This window comes from Loxodonta africana, chromosome X, assembly GCF_030014295.1.
Source record: "Loxodonta africana isolate mLoxAfr1 chromosome X, mLoxAfr1.hap2, whole genome shotgun sequence".
In the NCBI taxonomy this organism is placed as follows: Eukaryota; Metazoa; Chordata; class Mammalia; order Proboscidea; family Elephantidae; genus Loxodonta; species Loxodonta africana.
Genome location: NC_087369.1, coordinates 115,694,449 through 115,707,972, shown reverse-complemented (window position 1 = coordinate 115,707,972; position 13,524 = coordinate 115,694,449).

Here is a 13,524-nt window from a genome sequence, read left to right as displayed (position 1 = left end):
TGACTTATGTTCCCCCAAAATATCTGTCTACTTGGCTAGGTCACGATTCCCAGTATTGCATGATTGTCTACCATTTAGTCATCTGATATGATTTCCCTATGTGTTGTAAATCCTGTCACTATGATGAAATGAGATGGATTAGTGCCAGTTATATTGATGAGATCTACAAGATTAGATAGTGTCTTAAGCCAATCTCTTTTGAGATATAGAAGAGAGAAGTGAGCAGAGAGACCTGGGAACCTCATACCACCAAGAAAACAGTGCTGGGAACAGAATGCGTCCTTTGGACCTGAGATTCCTGCGCTGAGATGCTCCCAGATCAAGGGAAGACTGATGCATCACAAGGACCTTCCTCAAGGGCTGACAGGAGAAAGCCTTACCCTGGAGCCGGCGCCCGGAATTCAGACTTCTAGCCTACTGGACTTTAAGAGAATACACTTCTCTGTTAAAGCCATCCACTTTGGCATTTGAGCAGTACTAAATAACTAAAACACCAATCGATTGGATCTCACATTCTGGTGTGGGAGGTGACATAAAATAAAATTCTAAACTTAAATTTAAAAATTATTTTAGCGAAAAATGTTATAAAGCAAATAAAGCAACGCTGACACCCTGAATGTGAACTTCTAGCCTACTAGACTGTGAGAGAATAAACTTCTCTGTTAAAACCATCCACTTATGGTATTTCTGTTGTAGCAGCACTAGATGACTAAGACAGACAGTTAACAAAACACTTCAGTAAATTGATTGTGTTTTCTAAAGCTAAAATTTTCAGGAAAAAATAAAGCACGTTAAGAGGACCCAGAGTGCAGGGGGAAGGTCGTGATTTTAAATGGGGTGGCCAAGCTATACCTTATTAAGGTGACATACGAGCAAAAACTTGAAGAAGGTGAGGAGTAAGCTGTACAGATATAGGGGAAGAAAAATTTCAGGCATGCAGTCAGTCCTTACTTGGGAGCATTCCTCCTGAGTTAGAGGAGCAATCGGGAGGCCAGTGTGGCTGGAATGAATTAAAGGAGGGAGAGACAGAGACAGAAGATGTGGTCATAGTCAAGGGGATTGGGAAGATCGTGTAGGGCCCTGTAGGTCATTTTAAAGCCTTTTTCTTTTACTCCGAGTGAGATAGAACTATTGAGGTTAGCAGGGGAATGCCATGATATTAATGGGGTAATTTTGGCTGCTGAAGAGGCCAGGACAGAGGCAGGGAGACCAATTAGGAAACTATTGCAGTAGACCAAGAGATCATTGATGCTGGGTTGGACCAAGGTGGTGGCAGTGGGAGTAGCGAGAAGTGGTCAGATTCTGGAAATATTATAAAGATAAAGCCAACAGGATAGTTGAGGTCAGAAAGGCTGAAGGTGGAACAGGTCTGGGGCTTTATTGACGTGGTAAATTTGAAATGTTAATTAGGCATTAACTCTAGTTGTTGTTTCCATCATCATTACCATTATCTGTAGGAGAGGAAGTACTAACTGCAAGAAATGTAGAAAACATTTCTTTCTAGCCAGTGTGCTTGCAACCTAAGGAGATCAGAGTGTACAAATGTCATTATAACCTCTAACATTTAACATGTATTTATTCACTGATTGGACAAATATTCATTGAGCAACTACTAGATGCTCAATATTGTGTTAAACATTAGGGAAATTGGAGATAGACTTCTTAGGTTTGAATCCTAAATCCACCAGCTACTAGTCACTTAGCCTTTCTGTGCCACCAGTTCCCATCCGGAGAGTACAGGTAATAATAATACCTCAGTGGGATGTTGGGAGGATTAAATGAGATAATCACGTGTAAAGCATTTACACCAGTACCAAATGAACACAATATGCTTATTATTTTCCTCAAGGCCTTTCTTTTTTATCCATCACATCCTCTACCCTAGCCAATCCTAATATAAACAGAAAATAATATTTATGAAATGCGTGATGGACACAGTTGGCATATATATCATATACCCAGATCAAAATGCAGAGTCTAGAACTTCAGGTCAGTTCCTACTGCTATGTCTGATCAACACGCTGCCTAGGTATCTACAAATTAATTTGTCAGGTTAATAAACCAAAAACCAAACCCACTGCTGTCGAGTCAATTCCGACTCATAGCGACCCTATAGGACAGAGTAGAACTGCCCCATAGAGTTTCCAAGGAGCGCCTGGCGGATTCAAACTGCTGACTCTTTGGTTGGCAGCCGTAGCAGTTAACCACTATGCCACCAGGGCTTCCATAGGATTTCCAAGGAGCGCCTGTCAGATTTGAACTGCCAGTCTTTTGGTTAGCAGTCATAGCTCTTAACCACTAAGCCACCAGGGTTTCCCCACAAGCATGCTCAAATCCAGAACAGACAGCAGACTGTCGGAAAGGTACCTTTTGTGTCCTACCCTAGTAGTGCTTCTATGTGAACCACCCCATTTGTTCTTTTCTCATCTCCTCGCCTAAGGTCTGCTGGTTTCCTTATTTAAACCCTATGTGAACTTCAAAGCTCAAATGCCAACCTGTGACCATCTGATCAGATTTGGATGCTGTTTATACCTGACCACCTAGCCCACTAATGTAGAATCCAATGTAGTGTTGTGTCGTTCAATTTGGCCTGACCCTATAAAGTCTGACTTTGGTTTCTCTTTCAGGAAAGATGAAAAGCACGTGCATCTTTTCCTGTTGAACCAACTTCCTTTTCGTGATCACCTTCTAGGTTATTATGCTTTTCTTTCACTATTCTTCATGGCTTCTCTGTGAGGGTTAAGGACACTAGCATACAGTGCAGTTATGGTTTGGGGGAAGTGTGAGAACACTCACAGTCTCCTGAATGATGTTTAGGTTCTCAATAATAAGAAAAATATTATTAATAATAATGATGACCAATATTTATTGCTTACCCTGTGCCATATAGTGTGCTGGTGTTGTGCTAAATCCTTTACATTCAATATAATATCTCAGTTAAAGTAGTAAATAAGTGATGAGATATTATTATTATCTCTGCTTTATTGATGGAAAAATAAGGCTGGAATAGTTGCATTAGTCTAAAGTCAGCTGGTAAGTGGCAGAGTTTAGACTCAAGCTCAGGCTTTCCTGGGCCAAAGCTGATACTCTTACCTGTCAAGTATATCACCAAACTACGGACTTCTCAGGACTGTTCTCCCCTGCAGTGTATGATGGGTGTACAAAGCATCGGCTCACAGTTATTCTTCAACAGTTAATGAACATTGAGGGACAAAAAGACCTCTTTATAAATGTTCAGTAATGCCTTCCCTTTACTAAAATGCATTCCTTATATTTGTACAGGGCTTTGCAACCTCAAAGTACTTTCACATCCTATCTCTTTTGATCCTGTTATGGACTGAATTGTATCTGCCAAAAATGTGTCAGCTTGGCTAGGTCATGACTCCCAGTATTGTGTTTTGTGATGTGATTTTCCTATGTGTTGTAAACCCTACCTCTATGATGTTAATGAGGCAGGATTAGAGGCAGTTATGTTAATGAGGCAGGTCTCAATCTACAACATTATGTTATGTCTTGAGTCAATCTCTTTTGAGATATAAAAGAGAGAAGAGAAGCGAGCAGAGAGACAGGGCGACCCCATACCACCAAGAAACAAGAGCCAGAAGAATAGTGCGTCATTTGGACGCAGGGTCCCTGTGCTGAGAAACTCCTAGACCAGGGGAAGATTGATGACAAGGACCTTCCCCCACAGCTAACAGAGAGGGAAGGCCTTCCCCTGGAGCTGGCACCCTGAATTCGGACTTCTAGCTTACTAGACTGTGAGAGAATAAATTTCCGTTTGCTAAAGCCATCTACTTGTGGTATTTCTGTTATTGTAGCACTAGATAACTAAGATCCCCATGACATTTTTTGTGGTAATCAACATAGGGCTTGGTATCCCTTCTTATGGATAAATAAACCAGGGCAAAAGGAGGTCAAGTGACCTGCACAAGGTCTTATGTTTAGTAAACTGGCTAACCAGGTTACAATCAAATTTCCTGACAGTTATTCAACTTTCTAAAACTTCCAGTTGTAACTTGTGTTTGTAAATTACTGTTAGGATATATCATTGTTAATAAAAATTCAAAATGCTCATGGCTTTACCTTCTAGGAGAGTATCAAATATCAACAACAAGGTATTAACAAAGTGTCAAAGGTCATCGTCTTTTGTTTTTGACATGAGGGTTTGTGACCTTAAAGTAAATTTCTTATTAAGTAAATGTTCCTTCATCTGATGGATCTGAGAGCTGTAATAAAATAAAAAGGAGCTTCAACACCAGAGACATCCCATGAAGATTTAAGCTTGAAGCAATTTTTAAAAGAGAAATTCCTAATAAACAGACAAACACGGGCTTGATCCTATAACCCATTGCTAGAAGGAAGAAGAAAGAAGGCAATTAAAAAGCACTTAGATCACTTGGGGGAAAAACAAAACTTAAAAAAAAAAAACCAAAAACCCAAACCTTCAAAATATACAGTGTAATAGTAGACTATGTCACAGGTGTCCCAGTTAATCTCTCAAGCAAGTTAATATCTGACTACACTTACTGTTTCTATGGGGTGCTTATATTAATTTTTTTCTTTTTTTAATTGTACTTTAGATGAAGGTTTACAGAGTAAATTAGTTTCACATTGAACAGTTAATACACATATTGTTTTGTGACATTGGTTGCCAACCCCACGACATGTCAACACTCTCCCCCTCTCGACCTTGGGTTCTCTGTTACCAGCTTTCCTGTCCCCTCTTTTTTTTTTAATTTTTATTGTGATTTGAGTAAAAGTTTACATTCAAGTCCGTCTCTCATACAAAAATTTATATACACCTTGCTATATACTCCTAGTTGCTCTCCCCCTAGTGAGACAGCACACTCCTTTTCTCTACCCTGTATTTCCGTGTCCATTCAGCCATAATCTGTCCCCCGCTGCCTTCTTATCTCCCCTCCAGACAGGCGTTCCTGTCCCCTCTTGCCTTTTTGTCCTTGCCCCTGGGCTGTTGTGTCCATTTAGTCTTGTTTTGTTTTATGGGCCTGTCTAATCTTTGGCTGAAGGGTGAACATCAAGAGTGACTTCCTTACTGAGCTAAAAACGTGTCTGGGGGCCATACTCTTCGGGTTTCTCAAGCCTCTGTCAGGCCAGTAAGTCTGGTCTTTTTTTTTTTTTTTTTTTTGAGTTAGAATTTTGTTCTACATTTTTCTCTAGCTCTGTCCAGGACCATCTATTGTGATCCCTGTCAGAGCAGTCAGTGGTGGTAGCCAGGCACCAGCTAGTTGTGCTGGACTCAGTCTGGTGGAGGCTGTGGTAGTTGTGGTCATTTGTCCTTTGGACTAATCGTTCCCTTTGTGTCTTTGATTTTCTTCATTTTCCCTTTTTCCTGATGGGGTGAGACCAGTGGAGTATCTTAGGTGGCCGCTCACAAGCCTTTAAGACCCCAGACTTAATATTTTGACTGATTGCTTATTTGGAGTTTTTTCTTTTATCAAATTTTTATCCCATATCATAAGTGGAGTTTAGAATGCATCAGACCAAGAATGACTGAAGCCCCAAATCTGATTGATTAGTAAAGGGGCAGGACAAGAATATGGGGACTGAGACCATAAAATGAGATTCGAGGAGGTCTGTCACTAATTCCTGACAGACAGTGCAGGCATGAAAAGCAGCCAGTTGGTGTCAGGCAGACTTTCAATAAGCGTCAGTAAGCCAGCAATAGGAATTGGAGTTTGGGGTGGATCTGAAGTTTTCCAGGGCTCAGTGATCAGGCATAATAATCCTAGACTTGGAGGAATGATGTAGAAACCAAAGTAGGGACTTAAGTACTGAGGCAGAAGACCAAGATCTACTTATAGGAAGTAGGCCATATGTTCGAATCAAATATACAAGGAATGTCAGCATGGAGACACCAGCAAGACAGCTTGATTTTGAGCAGGTAAGCTACTGGCTGGCCTAGAACTCCCTATTCTCCTCTTGCTTAGGAGCAGAACTGGTCTCAGAGTTTAGAATAAGATTAAACCAAGACTGAGAGTTAAATGGCCCAGAAGGATACAGGTGCAAGAGATTTGACACATTGTTCCTCCCTATGGGAGAGAAAATGTCATTGCCATTTGTTCATTTTGTTTTTCATTTAAGTTAAGCAGGTGAAGCAGGAAAGTATTCCAAAAATGCTTCTAGAAAATTATTGTTCAGGCAGTGTTAAGTTAAATTAGCATTTTCTTTTATAAGAGTGCAGACTTGCGTCATCACTAGCGTATAATAGAGCTTGTCCTAGGTATTGTACTTTTCTTAAGACACCCCTATGCAATCCTGCTGTTGTGACTGGTTGCCATTCCCAGAAGGGGCAGTGATTTCATCCAACTATCAAGCTTCACATACATATTATATCCTCACAAAATAACAGAAATTTTGTATTCACTTTTTCCCAGGAAAATTTTAAGGAGAAAAGGAAGGCAGTTAAGAAAGCAACTAAATCACCTGGAGGGGGGAAATAAAACTTAAAAAAAAATAAAAGTTCGTTTCTGTATATATGTTGCCCTGGGGCTACAGTGAAGCAATGCAGCCTCCCTGGGGCTTCTCTTGTACGCCACCTGGAAGTGTCAGTTGGTACAGATTGTAGCAGACTCTCTGCTTAAAGGCATTGTTGACCACATGGAGCCTGGGACATCTGTACTTTTTGATTTTTAATGACTGTATGTTTGATTCTAGTTCTGATATATGTATTTGTCCAGTGTTAAATCTGGAAGATACTTTAAAAATGATGTAAAAATATTAGTAAAGTAAATAGAATCTCTGTGATTTCATTTATTGGATATCAGATTTCCTCAGTGTTTTATAAAAAATATAACAAAATTAATAATACAGAACATAATTGGATTTCTTGCTGAATATTTGAATACAAGAGCTAAGGAAAGATAGACTCCAAAGGGGTATCTAGACATCATTTTGCCCAGCTTTCTATCTCTTGTCAGAATTGTGTGTATACAGGGTTGGATTAGATTTTAGAACATCCCAGGCAATTTTTAAAATCTTTGGTTACTGTTGAGTTTTGGGCTTTGACTTCTGGCAGGGGGAATGCCACAGAGACTTAGCTGTCCACATAAAACTAACTTCTTTTCTTTTTCTTTTTAAGGAAACCGTACTTGAATAGCTTCTGGTATTCTCTGCTTTCAGCCAGGATCCATCTGACATCAGCAACGATATCCCTGGTTCCACGTCCTCTTCTGAAACCTGCCTGAATTTCTGGCAGTTCCCTGTCAATATGCTGCTGAAAGTGAAGAGACTCTGAAGCAGTTACTAATGAAGATCAAAGACCACAGCCTTCAGTATGGATTGCACCTCAACATAAAGAAAACAAAAATCCTCACAACTGGACCAATGAGCAACATCATGATAAAGGGAGAAAAGATTGAAGTTGTCAAGGATTTCATTTTACTTGGATCCACAATCAACAGCCATGGAAGCAGCAGTCAAGAAATCAAAAGACACATTGCATTGCACAAATCTGCTCCAAAGGACCTCTTTAAAGTGTTGAAGAGCAAAGATGTCACCTTGAAGACTAAGGTGCGCCTGACCCAAGCCATGGTATTTTCAATTGCATCACATGCATGTGAAAGCTGGAAAACGAATAAGGAAGACTGAAGAAGAATTGACATCTTTGAGTTATGGTGTTTGCTAAGAATATTGAATATACCATGGACTGCCAAAAGAACGAACAAATCTGTCTTGGAAGAAGTACAACCAGAATGCTCCTTAGAAGCAAGGATGGCGAGACTGCGTCTTTCATACTTTGGATATGTTGTGAGGAGGAATCAGTCCCTGGAGAAGGACTTCATGCTCGGCAAAGTACAGAGTCAGCGGAAAAGAGGAAGACCCTCAACGAGGTCGATTGACACAGTGGCTGCAATGATGGGCTGAAGCATAATAATGATTGTAAGGATGGCGCAGGACCAGGCAGTGTTTTGTTCTGCTGTGCATAGGGTCGCTATGGGTCAGAACCAACCCAACGGCACCTAACAATAACAACAACTTGAATAGCTCAGGACACCTAGTAGTGTTCCTGGGTGAATGACTGGGTTTTCAGAGGGGCTGCTTTTTTCGTGTTTATATATTTTTATATATCTCAGAAACACTTCATGTGTTCAAAGACAGAAGTTAGACTTCTCAACCATTCTGGTTATGCTCACTATTAACTGATTTAAAATGTGAGGGTACTGCCACGTGTGGAATTAGGTATCTTACTTTTTATCCAGGTTGAAAAATCCATTTGTTACAGCCTCGGTCATATTTTACCCCAGCAAGTTTACAACTATGTCAGTATATATCCTAGTACATATTCTATTAAAATCTAAGTAGCAATGAACAAGCCTCATTATTTTCAGCCATGATAGATTTATTAGCAGGTTGGTATCAATGATCAATTCCTCACCAGTCTTTTAGAATGGTCAGTTTTGGGAGTATTTATAATACCATTAGAGAGAAACTATTGATGAACTTGTATTACACATGTTAAGATCACTTGGAATAGTAGTGGGAAACAAGGTAGTTAATTCCATAATTCCATTTTATTGGCAGACAGAAACATAAAGCCTCGTCCCACAGAAATAATACCATCTTGTCATATCCTGATTTTCAGCCTTATGCTCTAAGGCAGCAACATTGTTTTGGTCTAGAACACATATGAGTGATTTTTTTTTTCCTGCCATTTCCATTGCTCTGCTTCTATGACCATTGCTGCTTATGACACCAGGTGTTGCCACAGGTCCACACAGTGGGGCCGTTCACTCATTCACAAAGACCTGGAAATGATAAGGGATTAGAATGTTCAGAAAATCAAGAACTAAGAATTTGTTAGAGATTTTCAGAAAGGCACTATGGTCTGATGGATTGCTTTTATGTGGCCTTTCTCGCCATGGTCTTGTACCTCTCAGCCAAGTGATTGCGTGGGACTGTGCAAATAAGGTAACCATGTCCCACCAAGGGGACTGGTCAGTTTTGGCATCCTGCTAGGCTCAAAAGAGAACCAATTCCAGGAGAAAGAGAGGATCCCACCACCACCAAGGAAGAACAGCTAGGAGTGGAGAGCACGTCCTTTGGACCCTTATTCCTGCACTGAGAAGCCCCCAGAACTAGGAGACAAAGAAAGAGAGAGAGAAAGAAAAAGGGAGAGCTCTCCAGAAGCTGTGGCAGAAAAATGATGGGAGGAGATGGCGTGGTGGGCTTCCTGGCCCACGGAGTGAGAAAGCTGAGTGCCTTTGGGCAGGAGGCTTGCTGGTGGAGTAGGGTGCCTCTGGGCACTTATTGGCAGAACTAAAAGAGTTTTGTAACAGCTTGCCCGAGTAGGGTAGAGGTTGAGGGCCAGAGAGGCGTGCCTGTGACCATGGCTGAGAAGAGGCTGTCCTGATGGAAGAATTCTATCCTGAGTTTTCCTGAACTTGAATTGTAACGTGTTACTTCGCTAAAAGCCCCATAATTGTATTGTCTGTGAGTTCTGTGTGGCCATTGCAATGAATTATTGAACCCAGCAGAGAAGTAGAGAGTGCCACGGGAGGGATGGTTGGTGCCAGAATTGGTAAAGATGGCAAAGAGAGGAGGTGTGTCTCACCTCCACTTCATAGGAATCAGCCTCGGGCTGTTGACCTTGATTCCTCTTCCCCCTCTTGAAGTTAGAGGAGGTCAGACGCTGCCCCCATGGTGTGTTTACGGGCACCATAATTAGTCATAGAAATTATGCAAAGTAGCACATTTACATGAATTTTTCTAGGGAATCAATTTATTCAAGAAATACAACTAAAAATTGAAATAGGTAATTTATCAGGATTTTACAGAAATAAGTGAAAACCTGTATGTCTCTTGGATGCCTGCAAATATGATGCCCAACGTACCAAGTTATAGATATTTTCTGTTCAGCAGTAATGGTAATTGGGTAACAAAACTGCAATGACAGCTTCGCATTAGCAGATGTATTGCAATATGAATATTTCTGCATTTTTTTGTTCTTACTCAGAATGTTACTGTAATGACTGAGTCTTGTTAGAGAAGGCATAAGCTTATGTGATTTATATTTTGTGAAAAGTGAAAGCCAAGTAAGTTGGGACAGTCAGAAGCCCAGGAATGGATATAAGATTATTTAAACTCTCTGAAAGCAGGAGACAAGTAGTGGGGAGAGGTGCAAGAAATTCGGTGCACAAAGTTTGACAGTATCTGTAAATAATGGTACACGTTCTCTTTCTGTTGTTATTTAGAGCCTAGTAGTAGACAGGAGCTATAAAAACAGCTTGCCAGGACTTTTCTTTTTTCACTTCTACAAACTTACTGAATATTTTTAAATGCCAAGATCCAGAATCTCAGTGAGTATATACAAATGTTGGTTTTAGTTGGAACACACACACACACACACACTCACACACACACACACACACATCCTTTACTCTCCAGTGTTTTTCATCTAATTTAATCGAGAATACCGTGGTATGAGTTGGCATGTAAATTATCACTTAGTGGAAATTATCACTTAAAAAAAATAGGTTTCAGACTTAGCTCCCAAGCAAGATTTAGTCTAGAGCCTACCCTCGAAGATCTTATAGTCCAGAGCAGTATTTCTCAAACTTTAATGTGTATACAGATCAGCTGAGAAATCTTGCTAAAATGTAGGTTCTAATTCAGGAGGTCTAAGCTGGGGCCTGAGATACTGCATTTCTAATAAGCCCCTAAGCAATGCTGGTCCATGAATTAGCAATTTTGAGAAGCAAGGGTGGCGGGGGGTAGGGAGTCAGTATGTGACAAAATGGTCTTAAAGTGGCTAAGTGACATGCCCAATGTCACAAACTACAGTTGATAAAGCCCATTGTGATGGTTAATTTTATGTGTCAACTTAGCTAGGCTCTGGTTTCCATGGTTTGGCCAAATACTGGAAGACTAGTTGCTGTTCCACAATGTAATCTAATATAATGTAATGTGATCACCCTCCATAACGCAATCAATCAGTTGAAAAGGGAGTTTCCTTGGGATGAGTTCTGCCTCCAGACTATGAATAGATATTTTGGCAGAACTTGCCCTCTCTCTCCACTCTTTCCATCACCTGACCTATGAATCTTGTTATGCAAGCCTACAGAACTCTCTAGCCCGATGCCTGACCTATAGATTTTGGACTTGCCAGCCACCCACAACTCCATGAGCCAGCAGGAGTCTCCAGCTTGTCACTTAACCTACGGATTTTGGACTTGCCATCCTCCACAATCGCCTGAGCTAACCCCTTGAAGTAAATCTCTATATATAAACCTATTGCTGTCACGAGCCTATGGGACAGAGTGGAACTGCTGCATGGGGTTTCCAAGGGGTGACTGGTAGATTCGAACTGCTGACCTTTTGTTAGCAGCCAAACTCTTAACCACTGCTCCAAATCTATATATACCTCACTGGTTCTCTTTCTCTAGAAAACCTTGACTAGACCCAGATTCCTGCCTCTTAGTCCAGTGCCCCTTCTATTTCTTCACACTGCTCTGAAGAGTAGAGTCTACGTATTATTTGGCTTAGGTGTCTCCCACACATTTGAAGTGTTTATAATTGTTGATCTTAAATAGTACTATTTATTGGTAAGAGTTACAAATTTCTGTTTGCATTAGAAGATGTAGTGAAAAGAGAATACTTGGAAAGGTGGCCCTTCCATAGAAATTCTAGAGCCCAGGGGAATGATACCCAAATCCAAGAAAGATCCCCATGTGGCTAAACATATCCCTTTATTGCATTTGCTCATTTATACGAGAAACATTTATTTTCAGCCTGTTCTAATGCATAGGCAATAATCTTTACTTACTTCTTCCATACTCATAACGCACTGTACAGTGCTAAGAACACAAAGAGATGGCCAAGCAGTCTTTTTGGCTGAATGATAGCACTGGAATAGATATTACTGGAAATCAAATGCATTGTTTAAGCCCTCTCCTCAAGGAATTTGAGATCTAGTTGTAAGATCAAGCCTCATTATTATAATTATTTTATACTACACCCACAGAATAATTCCTATATCTGAACAAGATTATGATCTTGTGTTATAAACTAATAATAAGAGCTGGAGGAATTCTAAGTTGTGAAAAGTTTAAGTATAGGCTGGGACTAGTTAGAAGTCTTCATAAAGTGCATGAAAATTCAGCTGAAGTATAAAGGAATTGGAGGATTTGGGGATTGATGGGGAAGGCATTGTGAGAATATTTAAAGTAGCGGATCCTCATGTGTGATGGCACAAAAATAACAATGACTATGAAAAAGTGATGGTAGTAGATTGACCTGGCTATAGAGAAAGTTGGGATGTGGGACTTCTAATGTAAAGAAAAACTATAATATACATACAAGATGAACAACCCAGTAGAAATGTATAACATGAAAATTTTTAACTTGTTCTGTCTTTCTCTTGGGTATACATCTTACTGTTAACATATAGGAGCATTGGTGGTGCGGTATTTAAGAGCTATGGCTGCTAAGCAAAAGGTCGGCAGTTCAAATCCATCAGCGACTCCTTGGAAGCCCTATGGAGGCAGTTCTGCTCTGTCCTATAATGTCACTATGAGTCAGAATTGACTCGACAGGAATGGGTTTTTTTTTTTAGTTAACATATTAGCACCATCCAGTTAAGATAATTGCTCAACATTATTTAGTATTCCTTATTTGTCCAACATTAAGATGCAATATGAACTATACTGGAACTTAAAAATGTATTAGTGTATTTTGTTGACTTCAGGGAGTGTGACCTTAAGCAGGCTCTCTGATGTCCAGTTCTCTAGCTTATTTGATAACAAAGCAATCTTTAAAATGCATAGCCGTTACTAACACTGCTATGTAACATATTAGAAGACAGCGGCAGCTATCCAGTGCAATCTTAGATTTCTAACTTTTCAGAGAATAAATGCATTGGACATTCTGTACATTATTTCTACAGTATGTGTAAAGTTACTACTAAACACTTTGAGTTCCTAATGATGGAAAGATAATCAACATAGATTTACATTTTATTGTGAAAATTTTCTACATAAATCTTAGGAAATTTCCATTTAACATATATTTGGACTATGAATGACTTGGGAGATTACAAGAAAGAGGAGAGAGAGGGGATAAATTGCTTGGCCAATGTAAATTGAGGCAAAAATAACCCATCAATAATACTCGATGTCTTCTTAAATTCCTGAACAGCTTTTCTGAATTTATTGTGAACTTGATTTGAATGCTTGCCAGTCTTGACGAGTATTAATTACTTGGAACTCTCCAAGCAGACTTCTTTTTTCATATATTCTATTTTCTTTTGCAAACGTACCTTTTCATTGTTCTGATCAGGCTCCTAATTTATCAGCACATGCTGAAGTTTAGTTTCATCCCATCTAAAGTCGCTGCTGAAAAGCTACTCTTTGGTAATCACTATAATGAGAGCATTACACATTGTAGAATATATCTTCTTGTTTGTGTACAGATTGCGTTGGTCATACATTGCCCAGCCCATTCCATTTTTTCATCTATGCATCTCCTTAGAAGATTAGTGTGTGTCTACACCCCAGTGCATTTCCTTAC